Genomic DNA, 26,212 nt, shown 5'->3' with positions numbered 1-26,212 from the left:
CGCATGATCTTGGTGGCCAACTTACCGGTCCATTTCTTGAGATGAATTGTTCTCCGAAGTTTTCCCTCAAAATGGCCATAGAATCGCGAGCTGTGTGGCATGTAGCGCCATCTTGTTGAAACCACATGTCAACCAAGTTCAGTTCTTCCATTTTTGGCAACAAAAAGTTTGTTAGCATCGAACGATAGCGATCGCCATTCACCGTAACGTTGCGTCCAACAGCATCTTTGAAAAAATACGGTCCAATGATTCCACCAGCGTACAAACCACACCAAACAGTGCATTTTTCGGGATGCATGGGCAGTTCTTGAACGGCTTCTGGTTGCTCTTCACTCCAAATGCGGCAATTTTGCTTATTTACGTAGCCATTCAACCAGAAATGAGCCTCATCGCTGAACAAAATTTGTCGATAAAAAAGCGGATTTTCTGCCACTGATTTTGGTAATAAAATTCAATGATTTGCAAGCGTTGCTCGTTAGTAAGTCTATTCATGATGAAATGTCAAAGCATACTGAGCATCTTTCTCTTTGACACCATGTCTGAAATCCCACGTGATCTGTCAAATACTAATGCATGAAAATCCTAACCTCAAAAGAATCACCCTTTATATTAGGCTTATGCTCCAGCGTCTATCAGTGTTTATTCTTGATGGAGGCAGCGTGTATGGAAAAATATCTGAAAACGATCACCTTATTCCATTTGGAAAGTCGAAAATTGTTAACCAATATACCTTTTATAATTTTAAGCGTAATAACTATGTTATCAGCACTTCATTTTAGTTTTTATTTAAATAAAGTTCACAAAATTTAAAATGGCTTTTGTAACAATAATAGGGCTGTTTTCTTTTAGCACTGGATGCAACATTTGTATAACATCGTTGCACTGGTGTTCAACCCAGAACATCTTATCAGTGCAAGTCGCGTCCGTGACTGCTGCTAAAAGAAAACAGCCCCAGTGATGGCAAAATACTTTCATGTACATTTCGTACGCGTCCCCAGTTGGCGATTGTTGTAGTGTAACATATGAGTCTGTGGTAGCGATGAGGATGAAATGGAACTTTGAAATGCTGGCAGGGCAGTTTTTCATCCTCCGATTAATACTTAACCGGAAGATAAACCACCGGTTAGTAAATTTTTTGTATGGAATCTGCTCTTTTATAAATACGATAAATACCCTGCCGTCAAATGAGTAGTTGACTACCAAAAACACTTACTTTTTTGTACTCTAATCGACTAAAATACATTTTAGATCGAAAATGAAATTACGCGTCGTCATTTTGACGAAGGATGACTGTCGAGGGTTAAGCTAACTACTATGCAATGCAGAAATTACACTTCGCTAACGACAACCGATGCCTTCCGATTGCAGACATCTTCGTTTTTTGTAAACTCATTAGAGTGTTTTAAGAACTAAAATATATTTAAAATTATTGTGTGTGGTTGTTTGAATATTTCTTACAAAAGAACACGAAGGGTGTTAGCAAACGGCAGTTGAGAAGGCTTTTTAAAAAAGAAAGAGTTCTGTACTCCAAAACTGTATTGTTATATTTTTAAGTTGAAGTGTCTTATTTAATTTTTATATGAATAAATGTTTGTTTTATTACAATCTACATTTTTAAACGCCTTTTTATTGTAGTAAGGCGAAAAATAGTGATTTTAGGGACAACTTTTAATAAACTAACTTTTAGTTGATTAAAAACTAACATTAAATTAACGCGTTGGTAACTAACTTTAAGCTAATTAAAAGTAGTATAGAGTTGTACAATTAACTACTTCCTATGACATTGCCATGTTAAAATATTTGAGTCCATATAAAACCAATCCAAGTGTCAACCACTACTAATTGAGAAATAGCTAGCTTTAAATTAATTTGAAGTTAACTACATGTAAGACAGGGTAATACCAACACATTGAGAAACCGGACCTAAAAGCAATATTTTTATGGTACTCACCATTGGAGGTATTGCAGTGCATGCCCTAATTTTCAGGTGTATATAGTAAAAACAGGTCTCCATATATGCAATCCTTCGGTTTTTGGCAATTTTTGACTGCTGGAAGGAAATTTTTATTGCAGAACATAAAGCCATAGACCAAGATAGATATAGACGCATCATTACCATTCACAGCGCTGTAATTTGTCTGCTCACCGTAGATGGCACATTTTCGTCTGCAAATTATTGATTTTTATTTGCCTTTAATTTTGTTTTCTTCTGTAAATGAATACAAAATGCTGTACATATACACCTGTTTGTAATGCAAAATGACTGATTTGTACTGTAATTGTAAAATGAGTGATTTTTTAATATGGCTTTAATTTGTTTTCTTTCCTTTATTCTCTCGGTGAAACACTGTAAAAGCATATAAAATTCTATACATCCATACCTTTTTTGTAATGCAAATCAACTGATTTGTACGATAATTCTCGTTTTCCAAAAAGAAATTAAGTCACTTGACTGCGCAATTGAGTGGAATTACGCACTGCAAATAAACAAAACCATGGTAAATTGTCAAAATACGTCTATACATTTTCTTCGTCTATGAATTGAGTGCGGTGACTGCACATGGAAAATAAACAAAATAATTGTGAATGGGCATGAGACGTCTATACATTTCTTGGTCTATGGTAGCAATAAATGTTTACTGCTGTGATGATAGACCAATTAAAATAGGTACATACCTTGACAATTCACCATGGTTTTGTTTATTTGCAGTGCGCAGTCATTCCACTCAATTGCGCAGTCAAGTGACTCAATTTCTTTTTTTGAAAACGAGAATTACCGTGCAAATCAGTCAATTTGCATTACAAAAAAGGTGTGTCACTCAATTGCAGACGAAAAAGAGCCCTCTACGGTGTGCAGACAAACTACAGCGCTGTGAATTCACTTGAGATGTCTATACCTTCCTTGGTCTATGCTGTGATCATAGACCAAGGAAGGTAATTATCGTTTTCTAAAAACAAATTGAGTCACTTGACTGCGCAATTAAGTGGAATAACTGCGCACTGCAAATAAACAAAATCATTGTGAATTATCAAACTATGTCATTATATTTTCTTGGTCTATGCTGTGTATTATTTATGACACCCTATACCAAGAAATGTATAGACCATTGGCCAAGAAAATATATAGATGTCTCATGTCAATTCACAACGATTTTGTTTATTTGCAGTACAGCATTGTATATGCTTTAACAATATTTGGTGTTTCATCAAAAGAACAAAGAAAAGAAAAGAAATTAAAGACAATCACTCATTTGCATACGAAAAAGTGTCATCTACGGTGTGCAGACAAACATACACTGAATAAAATGTTGACCTAATATGGAAGATTATGCAATTTAAATTTTAGGAATCGAAATTTACCCAAAGTTAAGGACAAAATTCTTTAAAATAATGACATTTTAATTAAGTGAAAGTTTACAGTCCTTGCTTCTAAAAATTTTTTCATTAAATTTAGGACACAAATCTTGAAATTTTCCGTCTCTCTGCTGAAGTTGTAGATCTTTGAAGTAAGGCAAATTTTCCTTAATATAAAGAAAAACATTTCTAATTTAAAGAAATCGTCTTTAACTCAACTGACATTGCATTTTTAAATTTATGATAAAATCGCTTCAAACATAGGCTAAGACTTATTTTAAGGATTTGCATCTTTGGTTAAAGTTTTTTTTTTTAACATTAAGAAAACTGTTTTTACTTTGAAGTACCTGTCATAATTTGGATTTTAAATTGGAATTTGTTTTTACATAAATACCTTTATTAATATATCGCAAAAAGAGGATAAAAATTCAATGAATGAGATCGGTATCTAATTTTAATTTTATTTATCCTAGATTTAAAGCCAGTCAAAGATGTCTTTATTTTAAAGAAGCCGCATCTTTGGCTCGGAATCAATTCCAAAATCCTTAAGGGAAGGTCAAAATCTTTGGATCCAAGTAAACTTTTTTTAGTGTATTTGTGCCACCTTTTCGCCTTGCTTTTAATTACGTTTATATATATTGTACGTTCTATACATTTTCCCAGTAAAATACTATATCCGCCTAAAACTATATCCGCCTAAAGCGTGTTAATCTTATTTATATTAAATTTCAAGGAATAGTTTTAACCTTTAACTGTCCACGTTGTTGTAAAATTTAGCACCTCGCACACATGTTTACATGTATTATAAATAAGACGTGTGAAATAAAGTGCATGTTAGTTTTTGAAAGTACATATAATATATCGAAATATTATTTATTTTCGTTAAATACAAAGTGTTCTAAACAACAAATTTAATAATGATACAAAAAAAAAAAAACTATTTTGTATAGAAAAATATTTATGTAAAAGAGGGTGTCAAATTTACCCCACGTCCCACATTACGCAAAACAATTTCACCTCACCAGTTAAAGGTTAAATAAAATTATTGTTAGGGTTGTGAGGATAAAATCAAAAGGCCACTTTTTGTGCCACTTTTCAGAAATTCTTGACGCTAACACTGACTGTGATATATTTTCTAAAGCCGAATCCCTTTAAGAGTACTAATAATGGTGTCTATGTAAACAATTGTATGATAGTGGTGTTTAGCGGACACATGTGGCGCCTGAAAGTATGCAAATATCTATATGAAAATCTTCAGTAGTAGGTAAACTGTTACATTACCCTCTGAATTGTCAACTACAAGAAGTGATTTTAATGAACTAATTTTTATTAAGACATGAGAAAGAGCGCGACTTTCTTTTTACTACGTTTATAAAATTAGCGTACGACTTTTTATTACAAATGACACTTTTTTGCGACGTATATATTCGTTGTGGCAAGAGTATTCATAAACAACGTTGCCACAATGAATTTTTATTTTGGACCAGCATTTCTCCAAAATTTGACCAAAATACGTACCAGCGGACCATTTTCCCACAAATTAAATTAATATCATTTAAAAGTTAAAAGTTATCCAAAATTTTACTTCGATAGAAAATTTTGTCAAATTTTTATTTCTATAGAAAATTTTGCAAAATTTTATCTCTATAGAAAATTTTGCAAAATTTTATTTCTATACAAAATTTTGTAAAAATTTTATTTCTATAGAAATTTTTGTCAAAATTTTATTTGTACAGAAAATTTTGTCAAAATTTTATTTCTATAGAAAATTTTGTCAAAATTTTATTTCTATAGAAAATTTTTTCAAAATTTTACTTCTATAGAAATTTTTGTCAAATTTTTATTTTTATAGAAAATTTTGAAAAAAAACAAAAATACCGATTTGACGATAATGGACCAAAATCAACCAAATTCCATTTGGTCCGACCATCGGACCAAATTTAAAAATTTTCAATTCTTTGGACCAATTTTGGTCCGATCGGACCAAAATGGCAACCCTGTTCATAAATCAAATTGTTTTGAAATTGATTCTTAGGGCCAGTTTCTCAATGTCTTGTTATTATTTATCGTGTCGATAAAACAGCTGATCCCATACAAAAATTTTACTAACCGGAGGTCTATCCTCCGCTTAAAATTAATCGGAGGATGAGAAACTGGCCATTAGTTTCTTCCATATCCTCTACCATTGTTTTTATTCGTTCATCTACACACAAAGAAATTTGTTAGTAGGGACAGCAGAAAAGTCTGCTAAAACAGCAGAAAATCTGCTGAAAAATGGAAAACAGTCACTGTTTGCTGAAATAGCAAATAATTTTCTGCTATTTTTAAGCTCGATTACACTAAAACATGTTTTAGTTTGGCTGAAACAAATAAAAATGTCAACTTAGGAGCTATCCTAACACAATTAAAATAATATTTTACGAATATCTATAGTATTTGCCCACAAATCTGAATATTTACCAAATTGAGGCATAACAGCAAACAAAATGTTTGCTGATCGTATTTAGCTGAGCTGGTAAGTATTACAATGCAAAAATATACCAAAACCTACTTTTGGTTCTTAAATATGGTTTGGGGGAAATTTTATAATTTGTTGTTCGTCAGAAGTACAATAATAGGGCTGTTTTCTTTTTGCACTGGATGCAACATTTGTATGGGCTATCCAGAACATCGTTGCAATGGTGTTCTATCCAGAACATCTCATCAGTGCAAGTCGCGCCGATGTTGCCAGATTGTATTTTGATAAAATGACGCTTCATCGATTCACAATAGCAATTTATCGTGGCTATTTCGAAAAACATGAAATTCAAAGTGGTACAGTGTCATAAATAATCGCAGCAGTAAATATTTATTACTAATTGGAGCATTTCATACATTAAAAATGCAAGATTTCACTTTTTTCTGTGATTTTTTTTAAACAGCTGATGACAGAGTTGCATATTTTTGGAGATGTCCTGGATAAACGAGTACTCTGTTTCCGTTTAGTCCTTCACGGCTTAGCATATCCAGTGCTAAAAGAAAACAGCCCTAATATAACAGCAGACATCGACTGCTGTTTTTAGCAGACTTTTTTCTATGAGTGTACAACTTTATCGTAAAAAAAATTAATTCTTCTAAGAAATAGTTATCATTAATCATTTGCAAATAATAATGATATATGTAGATCAAAAACACGTTCATCGACTTTTCACAACGAACTATTATAACACCCTTATTTGGCAGCGCTGCCTGACATGGGGATGTAGCTCAGTGGTAGAGCGCTCGCTTTGCATGTGAGAGGCCCCGGGTTCAAACCCCGGCATCTCCAGTTTGTTTTTACGATCATTCCTTATATGGATTACAGGATTATAGTGCATGCCAAGCACGGTTGCCACAGTTGATAGAATTCTATTAAAAAAGGCAGATTTTTTACTGTTTGGTAGATTGGTAGAATTCTTGGTGGTTTGGTAGATTTTGAAAATTATTCCTCTCCAACTAAGAGGTGCTTCACAAGCTTTCTATAGAAATAAAATTTTGACAAAATTTTCTATAGAAAAAAGAATTTTGACAAAATTTTCTATAGAAAAATGAATTTTGACAACTTTTTTGGAAAAGAAAATTTTGATAAAAATTTCTATAGAAAAAAATATTACAAAATAGAAACAAATTGAGACAAAATTTTCTATAGAAAATAAAATTGACAAAAATTTTTTATAGGAAAAATTTTATATAGAAATAAAATTTTGCAAAATAAAATTTTTCAAAATAAAATTTTGCAAAATAAAATTTTTTTGTTGGTAACTAACAAACTAAAATTTTCTCAAAATTTTGGTAGATTATTTTGGGCTCGAGTGGCAACCGTGATGCCAAGCCGACTTTTAACCCATTGTAAGAGGGGATGTAGCTCAGTGGTAGAGCGCTCGCTTTGCATGTGAGAGGCCCCGGGTTCAATCCCCGGCATCTCCAGATTTTTTTTATACATATATTTTTATAGTATACAATCATGTATTACTTTATGTTATATAAGCATTTGTTGATCACCACGTGTTTTTGTAGGGGATGTAGCTCAGTGGTAGAGCGCTCGCTTTGCATGTGAGAGGCCCCGGGTTCAATCCCCGGCATCTCCAAATTTTTGTATAACAAATTTATGTAAAGTAAATAATATCGGCTTTGGTGGTCAAAATTATGTGTGATCGGGGATGTGGTTTTGTTGAAACTAATTTAAGAAAAACGGATTTTAGATGTGTTGTAGAAGAGGTGTCGTCCCTGCCAGCATTTCAAAGTTCCATTTCAACCTCATCGTTACCACAGACTCGTAAATGTCACTTCAACCATCATGAAAAGGTACATCAAAAAGTACATGCAAGTAATTTGCCATCCCTACTGATAAAAAAAACCATTTTTTTGTGAAACGCCAAGCGCAACCAGCTTGTTATATTTTAATTAAATAAAAACGAAAATAAAGTTCTGAAAACATAGATTATACACTTAAAATTGTGAAAGGTATATTGGTGAACAATTTGGTGATTTTCCAAATGGAATAAAGTGATTGTTTTTCAGATATTTTACAGACACGCTGCCTCCATGGAATAAAAACACTGGTTGATAGACGCAGCAACATGTAACTCGCTACTTGTAACTCAACATCATCATTAATGCCAAAAATTATGTTAAATGTAATGTGATAGTGGTATAAATGTTATATTTTTAAGAATTTGTAAATGTTTAATCAAATTAATAAATATCTAAACAAACGTGTTTTACTCGACCACAATGATTCTTTTACAACTATCTTAAAATGCACTTTTTCTGATTGTTTGGAGGGTCCCTTATTGGCGTCGTTCTAAATTGATCTATAAAGGCACCTAATAATTGCACTCATGCGAAACATTTTTGTAGTAACTTGGCGTGGTACAACTTCTCAATAGTGACGGCGCTTTTCCGACGAGTTTTTGATGTCGTATATGATTGTTTTCGACGTAGTGGGGATTCTCAAAAGAGTCCCCAAATTCAAAAAATGTTGGCAGGGGTGTGTCGTTATAAATCAGGAGAGAAGTTTTAAGTAAATCGGCGGAGTCCTGTAACAACATCCAAACATAGTTTGGATTTTGGTATCGATTTCGAGCTGGGTTCTTTAAAGTAAAGACATTTTTATAGGGAGCTATGTAGCCTTGAATTTAGGCTCTATAAATTTAAAATTAGCATACAGAAATTTTGAGATATATCAACAAAAGTTTTCACGTAGAGTTGCCAGATGATGGTTGCCGGAATCCGGGACTTTGTACCGTCATAGACCAATTAAAATAGAGACATACCATGACAATTCACCATGGTTTTGTTTATTTGCAGTGCGCAGTCATTCCACTCAATTGCGCAGTCAAGTGACTCAATTTCTTTTTGGAAAACGAGAATTACCGTACAAATCAGTAAATTTGCATTACAAAATAGGTGTGGATGTATAGAATTTTACATGTTTTTTATTGTTTATTGTTTATTGACTCTCCCAAGATGACAGCGAAGATTTTAAATCAATCGTGGATATTTTTGCAGATGTTGCAGGTTCTTGAAAGTCGAAAGCCTAAGCTCATATTTACTGGCATATTACTATCGGTATATATTTATAGATCCATTTCACTTGGCAAACCAGGTTGCTGTGGATAACGTTATGGCAAGCAAACATTGGTGCTTTGGTGGCAATCGTTGCTTCTTTTGTAGTCCTTTTTGATACAGTGAATTTGGATATTGTCATGGACATGGTCCTTAAATTTTGAATGTGCCCTGCCAACATCTTTTAAATTTGACATTTTGGTACTTCTTCGGACCAAAAGTTTTAATTTTTTGGGGTATATTTCCCATCACAGTTGCCGTTTGTGATAGTGTCTCTTAAGAGTCTTTGGTAGCTATGGGGATAAAATCGAACTTTGAAATGTTGACAATAAGTAATTCTGTCACTTTAGCAGAATTACTTTCGAAAGACATTGATTTGTTTTCGTTAGTGATGATATTGAATGACATGGAACCAAATCTGACAATCAAATGTGTATTTAAATGTAATCCAAGAACAAAACAAAAAAAATGAATGCGGTTTGAGTTCAAATCGTTTTCTTTTCTAGAAAATCGCAAAATTGAAATATATGCGTTAAGCAATTGAAATTCCGGGAAGGTTTGGCAAATTTTGTGAAAGATTCTTGGTGACGAATTTCCGGGACAATCCAGGCGAACCCCTGTCATCTGGCAAGCCTATATTCACGTACGAGTTGAACGGGGTGACGAAACTTTCAAAGATTTGTGTCCTAAATTTAAAGAAAATACAGTGGATAACGGATATAAGAATATGCCTTTTTTTCTTATAGGCAAATATTTTGCATAATTTTCTTATATGAGATGTGCTTATATCTGTTACCTATTGTAATTCAAAAATTATAACTTTCTTTTAATTAACATTTCTTTATTTTGAAGAAATTAGTCCTTAACATTCTGTAAATTTTGTATCCTAGAATTTAGGTTGCACAATCATTCATATTAGGTCAAATTATTCAATGTAGCGTATGTTTACACTCAACAAAAAGAAGTTTACTTGGATTCAAATTCTTTGACCGTCCCTTGAGAATATTTCTTTAAATAAACAATGTTTTTTTTTTTTTACTTTAAGGAAAATTTGGGACTTTAATGGAGGGACGCAAATTTCAAACATTAGCGTCCTAAATTTAATAAAAAGATTTTTTTTCAGTGTAGACAACACAAATTTTTTAAGGAGTTTTTAAAACTCGATAGTTAATTTTTTTTAATAATAAAAACTTTAACTCAAAGATTCAATTCTATAAGTTTACTTTTTTTAAATAACATAGTAAAGAAAGTTAGACTGAAAATTTTTCATTTTCAACTGTGAATAAATTTGGAAAACTAATACTTATATTTTAATTTTTGTGTTTGTTCATATTTGAATTTCAAATATGTGTATTACAAAATGTATGTAGAATTTTACATCCCAGTACACCCCAGTACTTAAATGCCAGACACAGTTGCTGGCTGTTGTTGTATTAACTAGAAATCGTCAAGCGTAATGTGTCTATATTTAGCATTGCTAGAGCACAAACATACAACGTAGATAGCAGGCAAACAGTACATGTGAACATTGATATGCATGCAGTGATGCCAGCCATTTCATAATCACACTTTGGCAACACTTTACTATGAGGGGATGTAGCTCAGTGGTAGAGCGCTCGCTTTGCATGTGAGAGGCCCCGGGTTCAATCCCCGGCATCTCCATTCTTTTATTTTTATTATTTTCAGTTAACTACATTATTTTTATTTTATTATTATTATTATTATTATTCTTTTTGCAAAAAAAAACCCGTCTTTCCATGAAAGGGGCAATAAACTTTTTTTAACATCGTTACTTCGACTTTTGGCACACATTCCATTTTTTAAGTAAAACAAAGAAGAAAACTACCGTGAGTATATTTAAAATTCCATTTACGCATTTATTTCAGTCATATTGATTTTTTTGTTCATTGCTTTTGTTAGCAAGTCCGAAGTGTCATCGTTGAAAAAAGGTGCAGCAAATGCAATAAATTTCTTTAGTTTATCTGTAAAACATATTCGTATTTATTTTTTATGTTTTTCATTGTGTTAGTTTGTGGAGAAATTTTTGCCATTAAAGTGGGTACTACACCTGAAGAATTTTCTTCATACACTGAAAGCAACGATGTACATTTTATTTATTTATGACATATACAACAAGAATATTAGATTCTTATAATTACAGTACAGGTTACAGTTATCCATTTAATATAAAATATTAACATTATAATTATATTATATCTAAGGGTAAAAGTTTTGGTAAATTTACATTTGATATTGTCGTGGGGCCAAAGATTTCATGTCATCCCTCCATCATAGCATGGGGGGTATATTAACTTTGTCATTCCGTTTGTAACACATATCGAAATATTTCTCTAAGACCCTATAAATATTCTGGGTCGTAGTGAATTTTGAAATTTAAACTGAAGTTCACACGTTTTTAATGGATTTTGGTAGAAGGAAGTACGCAAAGCACACATTTAAAAGAGAATTGTGTCTTAAATGTATCCTTACATGAATTCTCCGCTTCTTTGGCTCGGAATCAGTATCAAATCATTAGTGTAAAGACAAAATCTTTGGAACCGGGCAGGCTTTTTGTCAGTGTAATATTTATGAAACATTCCTCATTGGCTACTTTACATTAAACCATTTCGTTTTTCTTATTTCCTAAAAAAGTATAAAAAATGTATCTTGCATATGGAGGAATTTGCATCTTGGATTTTTTTTTTTTGAAATGACGCTCAAAAAAAGAGAACTCTCTATTTCACTAAAGCCAATTTAACTTTATTTTAGTTCATGGAATTATTTACTAAATTCGTACTTCTTACAAAATAGTCCATTATTTCTTTAAATTTGTAAATTTTACCAAAAATGCGTCCATCATGAACTTCGTATGTCACTAAAGACATTCTTGCATTTTTGAACTCAAATTTTTTCCTTCAAACTAAAAAAATAATTATGTTATTTCACATTTTCTTAAATTTGTCGAAAAATATTTACTTATTTTTGTGATATCAGAGTGATGCTAGCGATTGTAATACTGTTTAGTTAAAATTTTCTAAAAATATTCAAAATTTTCTAAAATTAACAAAAAAGTTTTCTTTCTGGTGGGTTCACTGTTTTTTCAGTGTACGAAAACATGTTTTACTTTGAAGTATCTGTTATAATTTGAATTTTTAAAGTAGCATTTATTTGTACATCAAGAATAGCTTTGTTAATATGTACATATCGCAAACAGAGAACGAAAATTCTATAAATTTAATCTGTATCCTAATTTAATTTTATAGACCTTCGTAAAGGAAAGGTCAAAATCTTTGGATCCAGCTAAACTTTCCCGGGAGAAGCGATAGCTCCCGTAGCCTTACTGCCATTGTTGCAGCTGTCTATTAAATCATTGCTGAAATCCTGGGAACTAGACAAAAAAATACTCTCCTCACTGAAAAAAACAAACTTGGCCGGTTGCAAAGATTTCGTCTTTACATCAATGAGTTTGGTATTGATTCCGAGCCAAAGAAGCAGATAATTTAAGTAAGGATCATTTAAGACACAATTCTCTTTTAAATTTAAGTTTTAATTTAATTTGAATTTATTCGTCCTTTCAGCTTTTTTCTTCATGTGCTATCAAAGTCCTTTAAAAACGTGTTGACGAAACCTTACATTTCCAAGATCAGACTCAAGTAGAAATTATGCTATGTTTCGAGTGAAAATTGTCTTTAAAATGAAGTGTTTAAAGGCATATCCCATTTTGATCACTTTTTTTTGCTTTGCACTCAAGATGCAAAAAGACAACAAATTTAAAGACAATTTCATTAATTTTGAAGAATTTTTCAGTATTATTAAAGCCAAGTTGACATTAGTCAAAATTTTCTTGTATGCAAAGTTACCCATTCTTAATTCGAATCACTTAAGTATAAGGAAAACGACTTCATTGAAAAGTTGATCGACTTTTGGACAAGGAAAAAGCTTTGTATCAGAGAAGTGCGTCTTCTATTCTAACGAATTCGTATTTGAAGGCCTCAGGACAACATTTTTCAGTTGTCTTGAGGACAACGTTTGGAAACGAACGAACAACGTTTGGAAATTTCTTTTCGTAGTGAAAAAGGACACTCCAAAAACTTTGAACCCTCCAGGGCACTAAAGCCAAGATAGTTAAAGTTCATGGAAATTATTATGATTTAATTAAGACTTCCCTAATATGAGAAAGTTTCCTTAATTTGAATAATTGTTTGTGTACGTTGGTTAAGTGAACTAAAACAGGGAAAACAAGTATATACGGTCTTAAGTTCGACCAGGCTGAATATCCCCACCATGAATTGCGTAGAAAGTTCTTCTAAAGACTGTCATCCAAATTCGAATCACGGTTACCAGATTTTTTCGAGAGAGATCCCCAAATTTTAGATTTTTTTTATTTATTTCTTTTATATACAATTACAATATTCAAATATATAATGCCTCAGCGCACAGGGGCTTAAAAGAGGCATACACTGAAAAAACAGTGAACCCTTTTCCATTGCAAAATGAACTAAACTGTAGTAATATTGACCATGATTTAGCCCTTAAGATTTTTTTCAACTTGTCTAGTTTATAATTTTCTTAAATTTTAGTTCATCTATAACATTGTAGTTTAGTTCATTTTTTCAACACCATAAGATTTATATACCCCTACCAAGGTAAAAAGTCAGTATTATTTTGGTTTACTTGCTTATTTTGTGAGAAACCCGATAATAAAAATTGGTTAACAGTCTCTTAAAATGTCGACGACTAAACTATTTTTAAATCAATCATTCCACAGTACAGAGAAATTAAATAATTAAAGGAACAACAAACCGTTTTACTATTATGAAAATTTTCATACATTAAAATTAAACTTTCTTTAAACAAAAGTACTTTATTATAAAAACTTATGGTGAAAGTTCTTAATACAATGTTTTTTGTGAATAAAACTTATGACCACGTGGAACAGAGAGTAGTTCATTTGAACTCGCTGTTTGGACATTTGGACTTATCCTTGTTTTATTCATCGTAGGTAATTTTTTCACATATCTTGCTGGAAAAAATGGAAACAATAATGAAAATTGTTAAAAATTAACACCATGTAATGAAATATAATTTTTAATTCTTCATTTTAGCTTGTAACTTATCATATTTGGGGGCATTTTTTCAAATGGTGTAAGGAATTCAACATTTCTTTGGAAAACGTATCTCATAAAATTTGTACCTGTAACAATTAGAGAAATAATGAAGTAACTCATAAAACTGTGTTGTTATCGATGTGAAGAATATAATAAAATAAATATTCTAGTTGAAAGAAAGCCAAAGTTTTAATATAAAACTTACCAATTCTCTATTAAATTGTACGCTGAGGGGAAATATAAAAAGTTGTCCAAATTTATTTGGGTTACTCTGAAATTAAATATTTATTTTTTACATTAAATAAAATTAAATAAGTTTTCAAAAAATCTAATGAAAAAAATAATAATAAGCATAAAAAACCAAATATTCTTGATAACCCTAGATAGTCATCATTCGTCAAAATGACGACACGTGATTTCATTTTCGATTTAAAATGCATTTTAGTTTATTGGGAAATGGTAAATTTAAGTTATACTAATTCGACCGTTTTATGAATTTTTGTTTCATACTACTTAAAACTAAATTGAATAAGAAAATAAATTCAAGTTTGGTTCACTTTTTCGCTCACGATGAAAATTATAGCGTCTTGAAATCAGCCGTAGTCAAAATGAAGAAGGATGACGTTAATGTACAAAAAATAAGGATGACTGTCCAGGGTTAAAAGAAAGTTAAAGAATCCTTACCAATTCACTATTAAATTACAGGCAAAGGAGTACTAAAAATTTGTCCAAATTGTTAAGGGGTTATTCTGAAATTAAATATTTGTTTTACATTAAAAATATTACATTGGTTTCCAAAAAAATTTATTAAAGAAATACTAAAATAAGGTATTAAAAACCTGTAATTTTGATGATAAAAAGGTCATAAAAACGTAAATATTCTAGTCGAAAAAAGGCAATTTTTAAAAGAAAACTTACCAATTCTCTATTTTTTAAATTTGTTCGAATCCATCTGGAGTTGCTCTGAAATTAAATATTGTTTTTACAACAAAGAAAACCATTAAACTGATTTCCAAAAAAATTAATTAACAAATAATAATATACATAAAAAATATTCTTTTTAAAAGAAAGTCATATTAAAAAAATACTTACCAATTTATGAATAAACTATACGCTGAGATATAACAAAAATTTTCCAAATTCATCTGGAATTGAATATTATTTTTTTACATAGAATAATAAAAATTTCCATACACTTTCAACATATTTTCCTAAATATTCTTAATAACTTTTTTCTAAACTACCGATAAAATATTAATAACTTTCATTTAAAAGGTTTAATTAACAAACACCAATATGTGTCTCAAAAATCCAAAATATTCCACGTCTTTATATTCCCTTGTTGCATACCAGCTAAAAAGATGCAACAGCCCACGCCAACGCCAACTATACAACTGAAGCATGCCAAACAAAACCAAGCAAAGCCAAAACATTCCTACAACAACAAAAACACATGTGCCTTTATTGAAAACAACACCTCATCCAGCCAAATAAACCATCCGCGAATAACAAACACACACACACAAACCACTAAATGGACAAAAATAAAAACAACCCCACACTCATGTATACACCACAAAACTCAAGTAACATCATCTTTACATTAATCACATTCCACTATGCCGATAAAGATCTCTGTACTATGCATTAGTTCATAGCATCTGCTGACAATTTACTCTAAGAATAATATTCGTAAAGGCCAGTGTTGCCAGGTGATTTTTGATTCTTCCCCCCAAATCTTAAGTAAAAAACCCCTAAATTGGTCTAGACTTTTTTCAAAAACCCCCAAAAAATTTATAAATGTAAACAGTTCAAAAAGGTGTCCCAAATTTCGTTAAAAAATCCTGCAGTAATACACTTTACAAATTAAATTTAACACAAATATATATATATATATATATATATATATATATATATATATATATATATATATATATATATATATATATATATATATACTGAAAGAATTTCTTTTCTTTTGAAATAAATAAAAATCAGTAGATAACATCATTATACCACTTTTCACAAATTCGGGTTTATTTGTCTAAAATTTCGTTCCTGAGGGAAGTAATTTTTCTATGGGTATAATAATACAAAATGTATATCAATATAAAAAGCTAACAAAACAATATAATTCAATGTATAAATCGTTCAAATCAAATTAATTAAAACAACGGCTTGTAAAGTATAAATAATAGAAATAAAAACTAAACAAAAATTAAAGTTCAGTAAATATATACATTATTCGGCAAAATTGTAGGCTTGAAATTATGAGACCAATAATTTAATTTTACAATTTTTAACTACCAGTTAAGAAATTTTTTAAGGAAATTTCCATCGTATTTTGTAGGCCATGAACTAAACTATTGCTACTTAGAATTTGTAAAATTTCCTTTCGAGTAGTTAATTTTCGTTGAAGATACGAAAAATGAACTAAAATTCTTGAAAATTCTTGTAATAAATTATTGTAAAAATCTTCTTAAATCTACGAGACACTTTTTTTCTTAATTTGTAAAGTTGTCGCTAACTCGTTTTTGAAGGACTTTGATAGCATAAGGTGGGTACTATGTTCGGTTTTCGAGTTGAAAATCACTTTATTTTCGCGATTACTTTTCTTGAAATAATCGAATAATCGAAATAAATGAAAACTGACATATTCCTGTAAAGTCTTGCCTAAATCTAGAGTAACAAGAAACTGCACATCAATTGAGTTATCCACTTATCCACTTTATATTGAACTGTTTTAATAAAGTAACCGCGAAAATTTCAACGCGAAAAGCGAATATAGTACTTATCTATAGGAAGAAAAAAAGCAGAGAAAGTGAAAAATTAAAATTTTCTTCCTAGAAGCAAGTACACAAAACCCAAATTTAAAAGAGAATTGTGTCTTAAAAGTATCCTTACTTGTATTCTCCGCTTCTTTGGTTCGGATTCATACCAAATTTTTTAAAGTAAAGACAAAATCTTTGGAACCGGGCATGCTTTTTTTTCAGTGTGGTAAACTGTGTAATCTATGTGTGTTTTGCAATAAAAATTGCCGAGTTTTTTTTTCAGAAAGTTATACTATCCCCTATGTTCTGGTTTACAAATTCGCTAAACGCAAAATTTTTGACTATCAATAACTTCCGAACCATTTCAACTTTTGCCAAAAAAAAAAATTTCCCAATAAATTATCTTTTCCTTATAAAAATTTCGTGTTTTATATCTTTGTAGTTCGGAATATAGGGATTAAGGAAAATTTTGCGAATTCGTAAAATAGCTCATGGGGCATGTTTTATTGAAACCATTTTCTTCAAGTTTCGGCAACTCAAATGTTTTGTGAGTCGTAAATCTTTTGCAAAATATCAGACAAATCGAGTCAGATTTAGATCTTTAGGAGTTGAACTAGCATTTTTACTAGGCATGCTAAATTTGGTTGAAATCGGTTCAGATTTAGATATAGCTCCCATATATAACTTTCGCCCGATTTACACTCGTATGGCCACAGATGTCAAAATTTTATTCCGATCTACGTGAAATTTCGCACATGTTGTAGAATTAACATTCTTATAATGCGTACCAAATTTGGTTGAAATCGGTTCAGATTTAGATATAGCATATATATCTTTCGCCCTATGTGCACCTATATGGTCCCAGAAGCCAGAGTTTTAGCCTGATTGACTTCATGATATAAACATTTTTGGTATACATAGTGGTGAAGGGAATAATATAGTCGACCCCGGCCGACTTTAGATTGTTATACCCTCCACCATAGAATGGGGGTATATTAACTTTGTCATTCCGTTTGTAACACATCGAAATATTGCTTTAAGACCCCATAAAGTATATATATTCTGGGTCGTGGTGAAATTCTGAGTCGATCTGAGCATGTCCGTCCGTCCGTCCGTCCGTCTGTTGAAATCACGCTAACTTCCGAACGAAACAAGCTATCGACTTGAAACTTGGCACAAGTAAAGGGTGATTCTTTTGAGGTTAGGATTTTCATGCATTAGTATTTGACAGATCACGTGGGATTTCAGACATGGTGTCAAAGAGAAAGATGCTCAGTATGCTTTGACATTTCATCATGAATAGACTTACTAACGAGCAACGCTTGCAAATCATTGAATATTATTACCAAAATCAGTGTTCGGTTCGAAATGTGTTTCGCGCTTTACGTCCGATTTATGGTCTACATAATCGACCAAGTGAGCAAACAATTAATGCGATTGTGACCAAGTTTCGCACTCAGTTTACTTTATTGGACATTAAACCAACCACACGAATGCGTACAGTGCGTACAGAAGAGAATATTGCGTCTGTTTCTGAGAGTGTTGCTGAAGACCGTGAAATGTCGATTCGTCGCCGTTCGCAGCAATTGGGTTTGTGTTATTCGACCACATGGAAGATTTTACGCAAAGATCTTGGTGTAAAACCGTATAAAATACAGCTCGTGCAAGAACTGAAGCCGAACGAAATTTCTTAAAAATTTTTACAAATAAACTAAAAAAACATAAATGTTGTTGCATTAAACATGCCTTTATTATACCCACCACCATAGAATGGTGATGGGGGTATAATAAGTTTGTCATTCCGTTTGTAACACATCGAAATATCGATTTCCGACTATATAAAGTATATATATTCTTGATCAGGGAGAAATTCTAAGACGATATAACGATGTCCGTCTGTACGTCTGTCTGTCTGTCTGTCTGTCTGTCTGTCTGTTGTAATCACGCTACAGTCTTCAATAATGAAGCCATCATGCTGAAATTTTGCACAAACTCGTCTTTTGTCTGCAGGCAGGTCAAGTTCGAAGATGGGCTATATCGGTCCAGGTTTTTATATAGTCCCCATATAAACCGACCTCCCGATTTGGGGCCTTGGGCTTATAGAAATCGTAGTTTTTATCCAATTTGCCTGAAATTTAAAATCTAGAGGTATTTTATGACCATAAAGAGGTGTGCCAAAAATGGTGAGTATCGGTCCATGCTTTGGTATAGCCCCCATATAAACCGATTCCCTGATTTTACTTCTTGGGCTTATAGAAACGGCAGTTTTTATTCAATTTACCTGAAATTGGAAATCTAGAGGTATTGTAGGACCACAAATACGTGTGCCAAAAATTGTGAGTACCGGTCCATATTTTGGTATAGCCCCCATATAGACCGATCTCCCGATTTTACTTCTTGGGCTTATAGAAACCTCAGTTTTTATTCGATTTACCTGAAATTGGAAATCTAGAGGTATTGTAGGACTACAAATACTTGTGCCAAAAATTATGAGTATCGGTCCATATTTTGGTATAGCCCCCATATAGACCGATCTCCCGATTTTACTTCTTGGGCTTATAGAAACCTCAGTTTTTATTCGATTTACCTGAAATTGGAAATCTAGAGGTATTGTAGGACTACAAATACTTGTGCCAAAAATTATGAGTATCGGTCCATATTTTGGTATAGCCCCCATATAGACCGATCTCCCGATTTTACTTCTTGGGCTTATAGAAACCGCAGTTTTTATTCAATTTACCTGAAATTGGAAATCTAAATGTATTGTGGGACCACAAATACGTGTGCCAAAAATTGTGAGTATTGGTCCATGTTTTGATATGGTCCCCATATAAAACGACCTCCCGATTTGGGGTCTTGGGCTTATAGAAACCGTAGTTTCTATCCAATTTGCCTGAAATTGGAAATCTAGAGGTATTTTAGGACCATAAAGAGGTGTGCCGAAAATGGTGAGTATCGGTCCATATTTTGGTATAGCCCCCATATTTCCCGATTTTACTTCTTGGGCTTCTAAAATCCGAAGTTTTTATCCTATTTGCCTGAAATTGGAAATCTAGAGGTATTTTCGGGTCATAAAGAGGTGTACCGAAAACGGTGAGTATCGGTCCATATTTTAGTATAGCCCCCATCAGAACGATCTCCTGATTTAACTCCTTGGGTTTCTAGAAACCGTAGTTTTTATCTGATTTGCCTGAAATTGTAAATATTCTGGTATTTTAGGCTCACAAAAACGTGTATCGGATTACGTTTTTATTGGTCCATTTGGTAATGCCTCCATATAGACCGACTTCACTTCTTGAGGGTGTAGAAGGCGTACTGATCATGAAAATTGCTTGAAAATCAATGTAAAATTTCCAGATTTTACATCTACAGATTTAAGATTTCAAATCAAGACGTTATTTTATAATTTTCTTGCACACTTACAAGAGATGTTAATGATTGCTCTAAAACTCAAATTAAAATGGTTCTTATAAATCCAGAATCTGATATAGTCCTCATAGGTGAAATCTTTAAATTTATCTTCGGGAAGTGTCCTCAAGTCCTCAAGCCCTCCTGAAATTTCAAAGGAAACCCTAATATTTGGTTCATGATGGTGGGTATTTAAGATTCGGCCCGGCCGAACTTACTGCTGTATATACTTGTTTTTACCATCAGTTTAACAACGGACTTTTTTCTGTGTATACCTCCTAACCTATTTAACATTGAGTTCATAATTGGTATTCTCTTTCCATTTCACCAGAATAGTATTCTCAATAAAATTGATTTGTGCTTTTAAACGAAAAAAAAAAAAATAACGAAATACGTCAGAACTTTTGGGGAAATTCCAAATTATATTTCAGATTTTTTACAGGTAGCCTTTCTACATACAAATCATCAATATTCAAATGCTGTTATTGTAATTTACGATTTTATTTGTGAGTTCTCGACAAAATACACTCAGTCCACCACTGGGATAGGTAACCAATAATTTATGGTCCATGTTTGGCTCTCCGTTTCGATAGTTTTGTTGAACATGCATAATTACAATTAAGGAAACACCGAATTTGATGACCTAATACATTCTTCCTCAATTACTCATGTGACAAATGTTCTTTTAGAACGTGTATACGGTGTAGCAGGCACGAAGTGTTATCAATTCGATAATTTTTTTGTGTGATTTTTTTTATCAATTCTAAATTCCAGAATTTGTCATTCGATATGAACACTTTTCGTATTGATTATTATTGAGTCTGTAAAAAAAAACAAAAAACCGCTAAGGAAATATGCCTGGATTTTCGATTATTTCCCCATGTAATGGCTTCTTCAAGGCATCCAGATTGACATAACCGAAATATTTACTTGCCTCAAAGCAACTTCCAAATGTTTTTCCGATAATAACGGCAATTTCTGATTATGAAAGAAAATGTAGGTTTATATTAGAAAATTTTAACTAAAATATTTTAGTAATTGCAACATGATACAAATTAGTTAGTAATTTTTGTCAAATTGAAGAAAATTCATTAAAAATAATCATTTTTTGTTTAATAAAATTTCATATTTGGAAAGAAATATTTGGAAATAAAAATTATTAAAATGACTTTAGCGCTATATGAAGTTCTAGACAAACACAATTTATTTATTTATTTAAAATATGAACTATTATATATGAAGTAAAATTGTGTACTTCATTTGCATAAAACGTTTGTTCTCATTTTTAGTTCACGTCATTAAAGTAAGCAAAATACAAATAAGGAAAGTCTAAAGTCAGGCGGGCCGATATACCCTTCACCTCTATGTATACCAAAATTTTCCACACCATTTTAACACCATCAAATTTTTTGGGGAAATTTTCTAAAGAAAATTTTTTTCAAAATTGTATTTCTATAGAAAATTTTTTTTTAAATTTTATTTCTATAGTTTTATATTCCCATAAACAAATATTTAAATATGAACCGATTTGGACAAATTTTTTACAAAATCTCTAGATTCAAAATTGAAATTGGTTAATTTCCGTGACGGACCACAATGTTAGTTATTAAAATATTGGAAATATTTAAATAGCATAAAATTTCGCAAATCTACATTTATGATTTATAGGTCGATACATACGAATTAGAGTAGGAGTACAGTTACTAGTATAGTCAAGTGTGCGAAATTTGGTGGATATCGGTTCAGATTTAGATATAGCTCCCATGTATATGTACGTTCCGAATTGCTTCTATATTGGTTCAGCTTTAGATATAACATAGCTCCCATTTAGAAAAATATGACCACAAATCTCACACAATCTCAGAGATGATTTCTTCATATTGTAATCATATCCCACATACTGTAATTGCATATTTAAGTTGCACCCAATTCGGGGCAATATAATGTTAAATTTACTCTCTGTGTAAAATATCTAGTCAGTTGGGGTAAAATCCCGTTGAAAATGGGTGTAAAATATGAAAATTTTTACCATATTTCCCTGATCTGATCTATATTTAAATCTGAACTGATTTCAGACAAATTTGGCACGCATAGGTAAAGGGTGATTCTTTTGAGGTTAGGATTTTCATGCATTAGTATTTGACAGATCACGTGGGATTTCAGACATGGTGTCAAAGAGAAAGATGCTCAGTATGCTTTGACATTTCATCATGAATAGACTTACTAACGAGCAACGCTTGCAAATCATTGAATTTTATTACCAAAATCAGTGGCAGAAAATCCGCTTTTTTATCGACAAATTTTGTTCAGCGATGAGGCTCATTTCTGGTTGAATGGCTACGTAAATAAGCAAAATTGCCGCATTTGGAGTGAAGAGCAACCAGAAGCCGTTCAAGAACTGCCCATGCATCCCGAAAAATGCACTGTTTGGTGTGGTTTGTACGCTGGTGGAATCATTGGACCGTATTTTTTCAAAGATGCTGTTGGACGCAACGTTACGGTGAATGGCGATCGCTATCGTTCGATGCTAACAAACTTTTTGTTGCCAAAAATGGAAGAACTGAACTTGGTTGACATGTGGTTTCAACAAGATGGCGCTACATGCCACACAGCTCGCGATTCTATGGCCATTTTGAGGGAAAACTTCGGAGAACAATTCATCTCAAGAAATGGACCGGTAAGTTGGCCACCAAGATCATGCGATTTGACGCCTTTAGACTATTTTTTGTGGGGCTACGTCAAGTCTAAAGTCTACAGAAATAAGCCCGCAACTATTCCAGCTTTGGAAGACAACATTTCCGAAGAAATTCGGGCTATTCCGGCCGAAATGCTCGAAAAAGTTGCCCAAAATTGGACTTTCCGAATGGACCACCTAAGACGTAGCCGCGGTCAACATTTAAATGAAATTATCTTCAAAAAGTAAATGTCATGGACCAATCTAACGTTTCAAATAAAGAACCGATGAGATTTTGCAAATTTTATGCGTTTTTTTTTTAAAAAAAGTTATCAAGCTCTTAACAAATCACCCTTTAGAATACCACTCTCTGCGCCACATGTCAATAAATCAGAGTGAAACTTTGATCTCTGGTGGTCATATAAAATCGGGAGGATTTTACTTTTTTGTTTTTTTTTTATAATATATGAATACGAGAACTTTATAGATCGCAAAAATATAATAAAATTTCGAAAAATGAAATCTATATTCTAAATTTATAGCACCAAATAGAATCAAGCTAGATAGCTTCCTAAAAATGTCTTTACACTAAAAAAATGAACTCTATATTTCACTAAAGCCAATTTAACTTTATTTTAGTTCATAGAATTATTACGTTTGGAGAAAGTTTATTTTACTCTAATAATTTTTTGCGTTTGTTACACTCTTAGAAAAATATGTTTTTCATATGTTCCGATATAAATGTGTTTCGGGCACAATTTTAAAACACAATATATTTAAGTGCAAACATGTAATGTCCTAAACTAACACTAAATGTTTGGGACATCTATGTTAATATGTTAGAATATATTATGTTTGGGGCATGAATGTTTCATAAAAATCATATGTGTGAATGCAAACATATATAAATGTACAAATTTCGACTAAACATACATATGTTGTGATATTTTATTCAAAGCGACAGAGAGAGAGAGAGTATAGAGAAAGAAATAAAGATGGAAACCGGGAGAGTTGACGAAAGATATCATCATAACACAGCGAAAGAATCAGAAGAGAACAATTTCTGTGAAACCGCTGGTGTGTTGTTTCGGAAAACTGTTTTATGATAAGGCCAAAAATTTGATATGCTTAAGTCTAAATATTATTTAATTTGAATAAAGAGAATAGACATTCGGAACCAAGAGAATAGACATTTGAAAAACAAACAACATATGTTTTCGCCTTGAGAGCAACATTTTATGTATGTGTGGACATGTGTTTTGTTTATCATTTTGGCATTATGGCACAATTTTTTTTCTTGGTTCGTTAAAAGAAATCAGGTGTCTTCATAAAAATAACGAAAGGGCACTATACTCGTTTTAGAGTTGAGACAGTAAAATGAAATAAGGAGGGAATAGTGAACAATTACACAGTAAAATGTATAAAAACAAAGTTTAGTTCCCCTTTATTAATAAGTAGTCCAAGAGGAGTTAACGGATACCTTCAAATATAAAAGCGGGCATTAAGTTCGAGTTTTGCAGCTAAAACAATTTAAAAAGTTTATTTTCCTTAAAATGAATTATTAAAGAAAAAAAAAGGCATTTTAGACCGATGGTGTTAAATGCTAGTAAAAAACTGTTCACGCCTAAATAAATTTATGTTTATATTATAAAATTATTTATGTATGTGTATACTCGACTCCACGTTCTTCTTTTGTTAGAGTTTTTGAATTCCTTCCAAATTTTAAAGTTTTGTACCAAAAACAGTTTTTTGTTACAAAATTGTTATTTTTGCAATGAAAAAATAATATTTTATCCAAAAATCAGTCAATTTCGTTTATATCAAGCACTGTTAATGACTATAAATCTTTAATAACCCATATTTCGAAGTTTCATTATAAAAATTTAATATAAAAAAAGTGTTCGGTCAGAGCAGGGATTGAACCCACGACCCTTTGCATGCAAGGCAGACATGAATTAAAATATTTCGTGGAAGTGAAAATACCGAGTATGTTAGAGAATGAGCACAATCGTCTTTGGTAAAAATTCTTCCAAGCATATAATATTTGTGGGCTCAAAATGCTTCGAAACATATACTATGTTCACATAAAACAAACATATTAATGTTTCGGCAGTATCCAATAATATATGTGCTTCCTGCAAAATATGTTTGGAACATATGTTAAAGAAGTGATTATTGAGGGTGTAGTTAAACATAAAGATTTACTAAATTCGTACTTCTCACTAAATAGTTCATTGTTTCTTTGAATTTGTAATTTTTTCTACAAATGGATCCATCTTGAACTTCGTATGGCACTAAAGCCATTCTTGCAATTTTGAACTTTAATTTTTCATTCAAACTACAAACTTTTATTTAACAAGTGAAAAAAAAAATTAATCATAATTTTTCTTCCTGATGGGTTCACTGTTTATAATCTAAACCACATAGTGGTCAGGGTATAATTACTTTGATCTGCCAAAAAATGTGCCTACCAGAAATATTAATTTTAGACCCCATAAAATATATACCGATCGACTCAGTAAAGGGTGATATGGTCAAGGGAAAACGCGTGTAAATCGGTGAAATCGTTTATTTAAAAAATCAAATTAAATTTCTTTTTCAAGTTCAATTAGTATAAAATTCAGGAAAAATATTCAGTTAGGCTTTCGCTTTTCCAAATCCGAATTGCCGGGCCTCACGCTTGACACCTGCCATCAGATTTGGTACAGCTACCTTGTCCACCTTCTTCGCCGCAGAAAGCCAGTTTGCCTTGAACTGCTGCTCGTCCTTAGCAGTTTTTTGGTCTTCTTTAGGTTCCGCTTGACAATAGCCCAGTATTTCTCAATTGGGCGGAGCTCTGGCGTGTTGGGAGGGTTCTTGTCCTTGGGAACCACCTGCACGTTGTTGGCGGCGTACCACTCCATGGCCTTTTTACCGTAATGGCAAGATGCCAAATCCGGCCAAAACAGTAGGGAACAACCGTGTTTCTTCAGGAAAGGTAGCAGACGTTTATTCAAACACTCTTTCACGTAAATTTCTTGGTTGACAGTCCCGGAAGCTATGAAAATGCTGCTTTTCAAGCCACAGGTACAGATGGCTTGCCAAACCAGATATTTCTTTGCGAACTTTGACAGTTTTATGTGCTTGAAAATATCTGCTACCTTTCCCCTTCCTTTTGCCGTATAAAACTCCTGTCCCGGAAGCTGCTTGTAGTCGGCTTTGACGTAGGTTTCGTCGTCCATTACCACGCAGTCAAACTTCGTCAGCATCGTCGTGTACAGCCTCCGGGATCGCGCTTTGGCCGTCGTATTTTGTTTATCATCGCGATTTGG

The 26,212-nt window shown here is 32.2% G+C and overlaps 1 long non-coding RNA gene and 4 other non-coding genes across 5 annotated transcripts; all 5 read left to right on the top strand.

Moving 5' to 3' along the window:
• The first annotated feature begins 6,589 nt into the window (after positions 1 to 6,589).
• Positions 6,590 to 6,661, top strand: TRNAA-UGC (transfer RNA alanine (anticodon UGC)). The gene has a single exon. It is a non-coding gene; the product is annotated as a tRNA-Ala (tRNA).
• A 566-nt stretch (positions 6,662 to 7,227) lies between these two features.
• Positions 7,228 to 7,299, top strand: TRNAA-UGC (transfer RNA alanine (anticodon UGC)). Its single transcript has one exon. It is a non-coding gene; the product is annotated as a tRNA-Ala (tRNA).
• Positions 7,300 to 7,388: 89 nt separating this feature from the next.
• On the top strand, positions 7,389 to 7,460 carry TRNAA-UGC (transfer RNA alanine (anticodon UGC)). The gene has a single exon. It is a non-coding gene; the product is annotated as a tRNA-Ala (tRNA).
• On the top strand, positions 7,441 to 8,087 carry LOC142241565 (uncharacterized). Its single transcript, XR_012723696.1, has 2 exons — positions 7,441 to 7,836; positions 7,894 to 8,087. It is a non-coding gene; the product is annotated as an uncharacterized LOC142241565 (long non-coding RNA).
• Positions 8,088 to 10,530: 2,443 nt separating this feature from the next.
• On the top strand, positions 10,531 to 10,602 carry TRNAA-UGC (transfer RNA alanine (anticodon UGC)). Its single transcript has one exon. It is a non-coding gene; the product is annotated as a tRNA-Ala (tRNA).
• Positions 10,603 to 26,212: the final 15,610 nt, after the last annotated feature.

This window comes from Haematobia irritans, chromosome 5 (assembly GCF_050003625.1).
Source record: "Haematobia irritans isolate KBUSLIRL chromosome 5, ASM5000362v1, whole genome shotgun sequence".
In the NCBI taxonomy this organism is placed as follows: domain Eukaryota; kingdom Metazoa; phylum Arthropoda; class Insecta; order Diptera; family Muscidae; genus Haematobia; species Haematobia irritans.
Note: the sequence above shows the minus strand (reverse complement) of the source record. Positions and strands in the feature narration are given on the sequence as shown.